This window comes from Halichondria panicea, chromosome 11 (genome assembly GCF_963675165.1).
Source record: "Halichondria panicea chromosome 11, odHalPani1.1, whole genome shotgun sequence".
Taxonomy (NCBI): Eukaryota; Metazoa; Porifera; class Demospongiae; order Suberitida; family Halichondriidae; genus Halichondria; species Halichondria panicea.
Window position 1 is genome coordinate 5666327 of NC_087387.1, and position 13061 is coordinate 5679387.

Here is a 13061-nt window from a genome sequence, read left to right on the forward strand (position 1 = left end):
CTCACCATCTCTCACTGGATCTCTTCAAGCTGCGCTCTACTGTGATGAAGAAAGTTGTTGACACCTCCACTGAGTTATGCTCTACTGTAGTCACTGAGGAGGCCCTCCTTCCTCCTCACAGTGTGACCTACCCTCTGGAAGATACACACGTCTTTGATCTCAAGTCCCTCGCTAAAAGCGTAAGCAACCAAAAAATGTTTGTCGTATCAACTGAAACAGCAAAGAACTTGCGATTGAGTGATCTGGTCCAAGCTGAAGTGTACGCTGATCTCGGTGAGAATAATCTACAGCTTCTGTTCAATCCAGCACACAAAGAACTGTCTGCTCGATTCATCTCGGCCCTTGCAACTTGTTTGAACAAGAATCCTCGACTGGCTGATATCGTACGTACAGCTATTACTGAGAATGCCAGCGCTGCATTTCAAGACTGCAATAATCTCGATGAAGTTCTAAAAGTCTGGAAAAGCACCGGAGATTCCAGTGGTGAAGCACTGAGAAGAATTCTGGATCCACTTAGTGTGTTTGCTGGACGAAACCCTCTCGTGAGTTGAAAGGATTGCTTGGCTACGTTGATGTGTGCATCGCAATTAATCTTTTCTTGCTGCATGAGGTATTGAATATTATTGCACGCCTGCATATATAGTGTTTCGATTTGCTAATTATTAATTTTGGTCTCTATAATTATAGGAACTGGCTGGTGTTGCTGCTAAGGAGATTTGTGATGATCTACTACTAGCCCACAGACCATCAGCAAACTGTCCAAGCACAGGTACTGCTGAATGTATGTTGGAACAATTTTTACTTGGTGCATGTATATAGGATGTTTAATCTGAAGTCCACATTGAGTAATTAAACACCTCCAAATAGCTAGTATACGTCCATATGTACTTGGTTTGTGGAGTGACGCTAATTAAAGTGCTTGTAATTATCCTTGCACAATAATAAAATTGTGTTCACTATGAAAATGTACACTCTCTATATAATTATACGCCCAGCCTCTCTCCCTGTGGTGGCTGGAGCAGCTCCAACCATTGAGGACTGGTCAGTGAGTGAGGGGACTCAAGTCAGAGAAGCAGTCACCCAAACCGCACATACTGAAGGTACTGCTCATAATTATACAGCAACAGCTGATCATGACAATAATGCACATGCTGTACTAATTAATGTGTATTACTTGTGTATTTATGTATTATATTAACTACTCGTCATAGCTAGGTTATATAGGTCGCATTGTTTGTATTAATTGTCAGTGCATGATGTCATTGAGTTGCTAATTTTTAATACTTCGAGTTTACATGCATTGTTAGTGTTATAATTTGACCTTCGTTTTTTCCGCCCATATATCAGGTGAATCAGTGGTGAGTGGTCTAACACTGGCTGCTCTAAAGAGGAGGACTGGAGTCAGTGACACACAGCTGGACACTGAGGTCATAGAACACGACATTTATATCCTAGCCGGCTACTTCGATAATCTAGAGAACTATCTCGACCAGTTACGCTTGACTCCCGGCCAACAAACTCACCTTCATGATCTAGCTGTCAAACGAGACATTCAAACTGCAATGGCGAAAGCTTTGAAGCTGTGGCGTGCCCCCAACCCTCTTGTTGCCACGTTCCGAGCTCTGTTGATCATCTTACTGGATCTCAAGAGAGGAGACGTGGCTGTTAGGGTGTGTCAGTACATTGTCGACAGAGTTCCACAATAATTATGGACACTCAACACTTTCCTAGTATAGCCTCTCCTGTGTGTTTAGTACCACACTCACACATCCTGTTCTAGTTTCTGTACTCAATTATGACACTTATATTCACAGATTGATTTACTCTGCACACAGTTTTAGATTGTCCTGTTTAGTACATGTATACGTACAAACTCACACAATAAAATTATCCTTTAATCCTGTTCACACCTTCTAGTTTTTGCACTCAATTAGAACACTTATAATTATTAATTTTACAGATAATTATTAAACTTGTTATTCTGATTTACTATGTGTACACAGTTTTAATAATTATTAGCATCATGATTGTATTAAACGGAAGGGGGGGGGTGTCTTTCAACAGCTATATAACTTCAGTGCAGTTGATCCAATCTCACCCCCCACCTTGCGTTTAATCAATGATTTTGGGAATCTTTCAGCTTCCATAACTTGAATTCTGTGGATCGAAAATCCGAAATGTTATTGTTTTCTGAAAGCTTAGAAAGAGACCTTTCAAGTGATACCATCAAATTTGAGATAAAAGTATTTGCCAATTTACCATGGTCCGGGTCGAAAAATGACAAATTAGGGGCGCGACAAAATTTTGAATTGCATTTGAAAGGAATTTTTCTAAGCTTTCAGAAAATCATAAAAATATTGACACATTGGATCAACTGTACTGACATTATGTGTTTCAATCCAAAATTTCGTCATGACTCTGATTTGTCATTTTTCGACCTCGGACCATGGGCCGACAATAATTATTGGCAAATAATTTTATCTCTCCAATATTAACTTTGATGGTATCATTTGAAAGGTCTAGATCTCTTTCTAAGTTTTCATAAAAATTAATCTGTATTCATTGATTTTCGCTGGCAGCTGAAAGATTCCTGATTAAACACAAGGGGGGGGGGGTGTCTTTCAACAGCCATAACTTCAGTACAGTTGATCCAATGTCAACATTTTTATGATTTCTGAAAATTGCTTTCAAATGATGTTTTTCAATCCAAAATTTCGTCACGTTCCCCGTGAGTGGGTTCAATTCACCTGCAATAGTTTTACATTCCCGTGAGTGGGTTCAATTCACTGGCAATAGTTTTACATTCCCGTGAGTGGGTTCAATTCACTGGTAATATAGTTTTACGTTCCCGTGAGTGGGTTCAATTCACTGGTAATATAGTTTTACGTTCCTGTGAGTGGCCTTGGGTTCAATTCACCAGCAATAGTTTTACGTTCCCGTGAGTAAATTCGCAAAATTCGCAAATACTTTATCTCTCGAATATCAACTTTGATGGTATCATTTGAAAGGTCTCTTTCTAAGCTTTCAGAAAACCATAACATTTTTTTGATTTTCGATCCACAGAATTCAAGTGATGGCAGCTGAAAGATTCCCAAAATCATTGAACAATTTTGAGTTATAAAAAAGTGATTTCTTAGCAAATGAATACAAAAGGCTAAGTATATAATTATAATTATATAGCTGCATAGAATCATCTGTGATTGTGATATGCATGTGATGAGCTTAGTAATTACAAAATAAGATCATGATACTAGAATCACTAGATTGACTGTCCTATACTCTTTCTCTGGTTTCCATTTGTACTTGCTTACACGCTGTCGATTATTGTACATGTAATTAACTTTCCATTAAAGCTTTCGTGATCCACGGAGAATGACTTGAAGTTTTTTACAAGGACTGTGGAAATTATTAATGCCATGAATTAACACTTCTTGGCAACAGTCTGAGTGTATAAAGATCTAGTAACGCATCTGATATACCGTATTACTATATATTTTGCGGGTGAAAAACCTTTGCGAATGAGCCAAATCAGCAGAAAAGTTTACCCTTTGCGATCTAACTATTGCGTTCTGCCAAGGATCATGTGTATTTACCAGTAATAATTAATTTAGGTTTTGCAGATTTTATTGATCAACCCTGCAAAGTTTGCAATGTTTGATGCTCACAAAACATTCTAGTAATACGGTAGATTACTCTCAGCCAGCTGCAGGATACATTCGGTACATTCTGACATCCTCAAGTCATATTTGCTATATAAAGAGAAGTAACAAATAGCTATTGTATAACAGTGAAATAAAATGAAACGTTATAGTACTTACGACTGTTCTGCATGGTAAAGCAAGTCGGTCCCAGGCCGATTTTTTTTTAATAGAAGGAAGTTGAAAAATAAGGCGACCTAGCGTTCAATTGGAGACGGATCGGCCTGGGATCGAGGCTAGGTAAAGCAATATTTAATCTTGCTTTATTGTCTGTGTCTCTGCACTTACAGTTTAACAAAACAAGAGATGGCACTGCATGTATATTGTGTGAAATTGTGGCATGACTGGGCTAGCTAGTCGACACCATGCACGGGATATGCTAGCGCACTGTAACGTTGGAACTGACTCAGCTCTATATATAATTATAGCCTTAGTCACAGCTTCATCTGTTGTTGGAGGTGCCTAACGATTAATAGCAAGTGATGGCTCTAGCAGTGGAGGGTGTGGGACAATGGTAGTTCAGTAAGTGAGCCCCGCCCACTTATTGAACTGTGATGACTAAGCATCACTAGACTAGTTTTCTCGAAGTTTTCTTGTTTAAAGCTGAGGATTACTCTTATTTAGCAGTAGTTTCAAGCCTTTTCAGGCTTGCTAAGCCTTTATTGGAGTTTAATAATCCAGCTCAAGAGCAGTAACCTTGAAAATCCGGGATATCTGAGGTGAATAACAGTTTCTTTTAGGGACAGGGGTGCTAGATCTAAATCTGGGACAGTCTAGGCTAGTTTTAGCCTCGATCCCAGGCCGAGTTTTCGCTTTTATCGAAAACTCGGCCTGGGATCGAGGCTAGGCTAGTTTGGGACAGTTGGCAAAGGTTGATGCATGCACAGATTGATTGTAGATAGATCTAATACTTTTTTTAAATTGTGCTCATTTTCCTGTTCACAAAATTGACATGCTGAATTTTTTGTCCGCAAATGATACAGCAAATGAGTACGGAGGGGGGATATTTGTGGCAGATGATACTGACACCTGCAGTGCAGCTACTCGCACCATTTTTGCTGATTGCTTCTCTCAAACAATGACTTTAGATGTATCACTCAAGTACTTCAGTCGAAACTATTTCAACACATTCATGACAAACAACACAGCTACCCAGTCAAGAGCAGATATCTATGGAGGTCTGTTGGACAGGTGTACAGCAAATCAAAATGCTGAATATTACTGGACTACATAAAGAACACCATAAAGTCCTCCACCGGATTATCAATCTCCTCTAGACCTGTTCAAGTAATTGTTTGTAGTGATAACTATAATATTTCTACAAGAAAGGGATACACATTTAAAATCAGTGTTAAGGCTATTGACCAAGTTGGAAATCCTTTGAATGCCACAATTCACAGTTCTGTTGTCAGTAAGAGTGGAGCTGGTCGTCTCAAAGAAGGACAGACAGAACTAGCCTCCTTCACCGGCCTTCAAGCAAAAAGAAGGCCTGCTACTGACTGCTTGCGCATGCGAGAAATTATTGGATATATTTTCCTGTAAAATTCCCTATAATTAGAGATGTAAGACCGGAAGTAGTGCGTGGGCGTATTTTCGTACAGTAATTCAATGGTTAGCCTCGATTTTTTTTTTTTTTTTTTTTTTTTTTTTTTTTTTTTTCAGGGTTAATGTAATGAAAAAACTAAAGTCATGTAAAAGTTAAAACCATGTATTTATTCATTGAAGTTTAGTTCCGAGTTGGCCAGGTCCGCTGAGGGGTGATTCTGGGACCTGGCTGGCTGTCCACGACTGGAGCGGGATCCTCTGATGCACTGAATGGCAGAGCGTAGGAGAGAGAATGTAATTCTGCTCCTTAGCCAGGACAGTGTTCTACTGTAGCTTTCATTAGATTTGATTGCCAAGTTTGAGGCAAGCCTTTTGTGGCCTGGTTGGCCTCGATTCCAAGCCGCTGAGAAAGACGGCCTGGTATACATGCGCCAGAATTACCCAGAATCTGGGTAATCGTAAATTGCAGTATATTTATCAGTATTCTTATTCCGCATTAGTTTTTAAAACATTGATATCCGTTTCATTTATAATGATGTCATTGAAAAAAGAAATCTAGTCCAAGTTGTGTAATGGCTGCTACCTTCTCTTCTGCTCTCGCGTACGTGTTATCCTGTGTTGGAAAACCAGGTCTAGTCTTGAAAGACAAGCAGCTGGAGGCGTTGAAGTGTCTGTACGCTGGTGTTTATGTGGGTACCGTACCGACCGGCTATGGCAAGTCCCAGAGCAAGTCCATCTGCTTTCCAGACACTCCCTTTCTTGATTGATGTGAAGCTTGACAGGACCAGTGCACCTCTCTCTGAAAGAAGTGTTGTGATGGTGATTTCTCCTCTTGTTTCTCTGAGTGAAGCCATCTTCAAAGTGTTGGTGTGTCTGTTCGACGTTCAGTGCCATTCTCTCTGGAAGGAAGTATTGTTGTGACATTTGGCGAAAATTGGTCACAGAGTAAGTACGTGGTATCTGGTCCGAGAACTGTGTGGCCTGAATGTGTTTACAATCCGAGGACTTGTGTGTATCCGATCCGAGGGACTTGTTGCTTGAGTGTGTATTAATGGATAGTGCTTTCAATGGTAAATCTAGTGTGTAAATCAATAAGTAGTCCTCACATTATGTTACGTCACAGCCACTGTACTTATCCACATTTATTTTTTACCCACAGGTTTAACTAAGATTAACTTGTCGCCTGAGTGTGTATCCGATCCGAGCCTCAAGTTAATGAATAAATCTACAGAGCTGATGTTTTACTTAGCTGTCTCTGTCTACAGTATATACAGAGAGGTAGCCTCTCCTTTTTCTTCTTTATCACAATAAGATAAAATACTGTTTTAACGTTCAATGAGATAAAATACGGTAAATAATAAATTAATTGTCCACCCACGCGCCAACAGTAAATACCAGGCCCACTATTCAAGGGGCTGGAGTCGAGGCTATTCAATGGTAAAAAACGGGACCAGAAAGTGAGTGAACAAGAAGGGCTTTCCGCAAGCCCTGGAAGAGTCTAGCAAACAACAGCTGTTCCCAGGGGTAAAAAATAGCGTAGAATTTGATTTTTATAACAGTTTTTTATGATTTTAGCATTTGATGTTTGTTTTGTGTGTGATTTTTTCTCAAAGGTGATCATCATTTTGGCAACCAAACATGAAAATGAACAAAAACACAAGTGAGCATGTCTTTCATCTCTAACTCTCTCCAGATTATGCAAAAAGTTGCTACAATAAGCTTTTATTTCTTGCGGAATCACATATTGCATGGATAGATGGGTGGAGCTGAGAATAGAAATGCAGTAAAATCAAGCCAAGTGTACCAATAGCTGTATTTATTTCTTAGAAGTTCTTAGAAGTTACTGAAAGTAATTATTGAAGCAATCTGAAAGCCTCTGTTGAAAAGAAACAAGAAAGATTGGAGAGAATTCCAGGGACAACAATGTAATCTACCAAAACTATTAAATTGCAAGAACTGATTCAATTTGCACACAAAAATGACAAGAGTAATCTACTGTATTAATTAGAAGCTGTCAACAGAGTTGTATCATAGATTTCTTGCATGTTGCTATTGACAGCAATTTTGAATTTATTATTACATGTAGCTATTAGCCATACAAAGAACAAGTAGAGTAGAGAATGAGTTCTACTAGACTAGGTGTAGGCTACTCAATGGACCTTAAACTTAATGTTGCCCCTGAAGGGTGGTTCTCTGATGAAGAAGGTCCTTTGACAGGTCCTTTGACAAAGAAACAAAAACTTCAACTTGAATCTCGATTTAAAACTGCCACTGAAGAAGACCTAGACAGCTACACAGAAAAACAAGCACCAAAAAACACAAATTACTCTACTACTTGGGCTGTTCGCAACTTTTTAGACTGGATAAAGCAGCGGAATTTGCGTTTTCCAACTGTTCCAGTACCTGAAGCGCTCCTAACATCTGGCACTGCCAAACAATTGGACCGTTTGTTGTCTTTTTATGTACTGGAAACCCGAAATAACAAAGGAAATCCTTATCCTCCAAAAACCCTTTACCAGCTACTGTGTGGGCTGCTTCGACACATGCGCGGAATAAACCCAACACCCCCAACTTCCTTGACAATACCAACCCCTCCTACAAGAAGATCCACCCACAAAACGGAAACATCCAGCTCCTCCCCCAGTTTTGCAGCAAACAAGCCCAGCACACTTCCCAAGAAACGAGCGGCTCGTACTACTCTCACAAAGCGAAAGGGAAGACACCTATAAGCTATAATTTTTGCAGCAAACAAGCCCAGCAAACGAGCGGCTCCTATACTACTCTTGAAAAAAGCGAAAGGAACTTTAGGAAGAAGCCAAAGCTAGAATCCCAGCACTTCCATACATCCAGCTCCTCCCCCATGCTTAAGTCATGCTTAATAATTTTCTTTGTTTATTTTCCTTATCACACAATCATGTTAAATATTATTTAAACACGTGAAAAACATCCATTGTACATCTGTATTAACATTTTCCCTAACCACAGGGATCTGTATATGATTCCCAATCATTCCTATGTAATAGCAGGTTCTGTATCACAGTTATAAACCATTGTATACCTTAGCAACCACATAGCAACGGGCAAGAAGAAAACAGTTATTGACCAATCACACAGTTTGTATGGATATACAGTGCATTCAAACCTCGGGCAAAGCCCTCGGGCATCATGCACTGTATATTCCATACAAACCTTGTGATTAGTCTATAACTATAACTTATAGTTGTATGGCCTTAAATCTACATCACACTAAAAACGAATTATTTAGACCAAATGAAATTGACAGAAAAATTGCTTATAAAGATCAAGAAACAGATACAAGCGTAAGTTGGACATTGATGAGAGTTCTGAAACATGATACAATATACTGTACGAAAGAAAAGATAGCATGGTTACTTTAAATCCAAAAGAACTCTCTGAAGCAGGAGACATCATACTATTATAGGGACATCATAAAGATATACATTACAGAAACATTATAAACTTCATAATAGATATCAAATGGTTACAATGTTAACTCCTGAGTCCTGAGTGTCCATTTCATACTTTTTTAAAAGAGAATAGACCAAGCGGTTCAGCAGATATGAACTCCTGAGTCCTGAGTGTCCATTTCATACTTTTTTAAAAGAGAATAGACCAAGCGGTTCAGCAGATATGCTAACTTTAAGATCATTTCCGGTATTAGAAAATGCTTGTAGTAATACTGCAATCTGATAGGTCACTGAGAGGTCCATTATTTCACTTATGGACCTGAGGTCTTCTAAGTAGGTCTATTATACTGATTATGCCTACAGGCAAGATGATGTCAAGATTAACTTGTATGGAACATGGCAACATCACACAGTTTATGTTGAAGTCATAGTAATGATGATACAGTGCATCATTAAAAATTAATTTTTTTTAAAGTTTTGCGTTCTGCAGTGCCGCTTTGCAGCTTTTATCTCTCTCTTGCAGCTACAATAGCTAGTGCTCTAGTGCAGAGCTAACTACTATGACAATAGCAACTTTTTATTTGCAATGCGTGATTCTCAAGAAACAGAAACTGCCTTCATGCATCAATGTGAGTTTTTTTATGTAGACTAGCCAGAGCAAAGCTTTAATGTTGCTTGAGGCTTGTAGAAACTCTTGGTTTCAGAGTCTTCTTTGTGTTAATATAGCCTAGCTTGCTTAGCACTATTCTAAACCAGTTATAGGCCTCGTCCAACGGTCACTATGGAGTTTTGAGACCCTCAGGCCCTTAGTAGCACCCTCGCTACGCTCGAGATGCTACAGCCTCGGGCCTTCAGGTCTCAAAACCCCATAGAGACCTTGGACTCAGTCTATAACTATTATTTAATAACAAATTTCATAAGTCCCATTAAAATGCAGTAAATTTTTGTACGAATTTTTCCCTGACTAGTGTTCTTCAAAACTCTGTATCTCTGCATTCGCTTGACCAAATCCAGTGCAGTAAAGTTTTTCTGGTTTGCCTAGAGTGTTCAAAAGAGATAGTAATACATAGGAGTTAGAAATAGCAAAAATGAAAATCGGTCTGACATCGCTACTATAATACTGAATAATACTGAATTTATCACGAAAATATCCTGACAAAGTATTGAAAGTCATACATAGAGCTATTATAGCTAGCTAGCTAGAGACAGAGCTGTAGGTTTGTTGTACAGCTATTTTCTTTCTGATAGAGTCAGTAGCAGTAGTAAAGTAGACTTTTCACCAAGTTAGTATTTGATGGGCGTGGCCTGTCCATATAGGCTCTTGTCAGCTTTCACTCTGTTCAGACGATTGTCATCCACACTGTTGCTGGCTGTGAGTCTTTTGTTAACATAGTAGGCTAAGGGTAGCTATCAGAATACTATCAGATGGGCTAGAAACCTTCAATGGAATCTTCTATCTACTTCCTTTAATCCACTTCCGTTTGTTGTGACGTCATTGTTTTACTGACCATAAACGTTGTTATCCGGATCCGCCAGATACCGGCGGAAGATTAGCGCATGCGCAAGCAGTCGATACCAGGCCCACTCTTCAAGGAAGTGCGGCCTGGGATCGAGGCTAAGACAGAACAGTAGAATTCTCACAAGACAGCTCTGCTCAAGTGAAACTCTATGCCGAGGGTCCATGCAACAATTTGGGAATTTCAGGAAAACTTGTTTATATTTCTTTTCAACTCTGCATATGTCCTATTGAACTCAAGCCAATTCAGTCCAAAATTGAGTGCAAGTGTGACTGTGATATAGACTTGCTACCATATCAGATAACAAATTGTTTTGAGGAAAATGTGACCATAACGCTGGAAAGTAACACCGTATGTTATATATACTACCAACAAAACAGGGTATGTTGTTAGCAACTGTACATTTGACTATTGTGTAGAAAGACCCATCAACATCAGTCTAAGCAGCCCTGACGAACAGTGTGCCTACAATCGAAGTGGTGTCTTGTGTGGAGAATGTAAACCAAGACTCAGTCTTATGTTAGCTACGTCAAGATGTACACTATGCTCTGATCTTTACCTTCTTCTACTAATACCATTTGCACTGGCTGGTATATTGCTCGTTGCCTTAATTAATTGTTTTGCTTAACATGACTATAGCAACTGGAAAGTTTCATGGCCTCATTTTCTATGCCAATATTCTAGCAGCCAACAGATCAATTGTCTTACCCAATACAAATAACAACTTTTTAACAGTTTTTGTATCATGGGTGAATCTTGACTTGGGTATCGAGACATGCTTTTACAATGGAATGAACTCTCAAGTAAAAGTACTCCTTCAACTTGTCTTTCCAGCTTACTTGTTTCTTCTAATGTTTCTTATTATTTTTGAGCAAATACTTTAACCTATTTGCAAATCTCCTCTCCTGGGACAAGAACCCAGTTGCTGCCCTAAGCACACTCGTCCTACTCTCTTGTTCTAAACTTTTATTGTGTATCATTGCTGCTCTACAATACAGGGTCTTGGAATATCTCGATGGTTCAACCAACACTGTTTGGTTGTACGACGGCAATGTGCAATACTTCACTCTCAAACACATCCCTCAATTTTTTGCTGCTATTGTAATCCTCATTGCCGATGGATTGTTCACTGTACTACTCTTTTTTGGACAATGGTTTTGAGATAACTTCAATAATTCATTAAATCAGAACTCTGTTTCATAATAAACAACACAGGTATTTATACAAAAACGATAACTAAACTAGAACTAGTAAATATAGAACACAGACATTACATCATAAGTACAGTAGACACAGTTTACCACTAACACCTAATATAGTCTATTCAAGTTATGCCTTGCAAGGGCATGAATGTTTAGCCTCCTTCGTAGCCTCTCCTTTTTCTGTTCTTTGTCACTGTAGTTCAATAAGATAAAATACGGGACGAATTGGAGGAACAAAGAAAGAAAGAAGGAAGAGACTAAGAAAAAGGAGAGCCTGCCTTGCTAAGTCGCGTGACGGTAGACGAGTGGTAGACGAGTGAAAATGAACGTGGGCAATCACTAGCTGGGCGGAGCCTGACAGAGCAAAAAGCTACAGCATGCCTACGCATTGCATTGCAAACTCTAAATAAAAGCTGTTAGCATCGTAGATAGTAAGCCAGAATCAAGCGTGGAGACATCGTAGACGAGGGCTTACCTAGTAAAGACTAAAGAGACTAAATATCTAAATTTAGCTCAGTTTTTTTTCCTGAGTTCAGAACAGACCCACTTGATTAGTAGATATAATTATTACAGCAGTATAGTCTACTCTACTCTAGTCTTTCATACTTCCTCTACTGACTAAAGGTCTCACGAAGGCTGACTCTACTGCACTGTACTGTACTGTTCATAACAGATTATGTTCCTGGTAAATGCGCTCCAAGTACTGTGTGGGAGGACAGTTATTGAGGTTTTCTCTCGCCCACGCTCGTTAAAATTTGTCTTCGTCAGTAGGGGATCACGCGACTTAGCAAGGCAGGCTTTCCTTTTTCTTAGTTGCTTCCTTCTTTCTTTCTTTGTTCCTCCAATTTTCTCTTCTGTGACAAAGAACAGAAAAAGGAGAGGCTGCGAAGGAGGCTAATGAATGTTCAAGACATCACAGTAAGGATACCACAGGTTTCCTCGCTGTTCAAAGGTTATGATATGGACCAAGAACACAAAGACTTAGTACATTGGCTTCATGGATACATACCATGCTCCATTCACTCCCAAGCATCGCTACTGGGTGGGACTGCTCCTCTTTGCTCTGATCCTCCACAACCTATAGTAACTGCTACGGTTCCAGACACTTTTCTTAACTAATGTATAAAAGGGGAACTATAGATCCTCCTCTCCTTTTTAATTTATGCTCAAACAGTGGAGGTACACATCTTTAATTCTGACTCTCTATAATAATAATAAAGTTTGTATCTAATTTTCCTAACTACGATTAAGTCAATTTGTCACTTCAATTGAGTGGTCCAGCTGCAACGTTAGTCTGTATACATAACAAATAACATTTGCTCTGGAATTATAATGTCTATATAGTAGCCTTGGAAACTGCATGGCAGGTCAAGTTTTTCTTCATTGTACAATGTAAATGTAAGTGCTAGGTCGACAATGTATGGGTATAAGGTGCATGTGTGACAAGGCTAAATGGATACAGCAATGTAAATGTCACAAACGATCAATTATAGCTTTGTACCTTAATTGTTTGCCACTGCTGCTGTGAAGTAGCTGTGAATAGTTACACAAGAGTCCCAATTTAGTTGAGCTATTGAACATGAGCTCACAGGCAATCCCAGTATCTGCGAAGGCAGAGTGGCCTCGATTGAATCTGTCGATAGTCCCATGTGTAGCATCCCTCTCTCGGGA

The 13061-nt window shown here is 39.2% G+C and overlaps 1 long non-coding RNA gene across 1 annotated transcript; it reads left to right on the forward strand.

Annotated features, from left to right (window-relative positions):
- The first annotated feature begins 5672 nt into the window (after positions 1–5672).
- Positions 5673–6605, forward strand: LOC135343650 (uncharacterized). The gene is made up of 2 exons (XR_010397209.1): positions 5673–6313; positions 6403–6605. It is a non-coding gene; the product is annotated as an uncharacterized LOC135343650 (long non-coding RNA).
- Positions 6606–13061: the final 6456 nt, after the last annotated feature.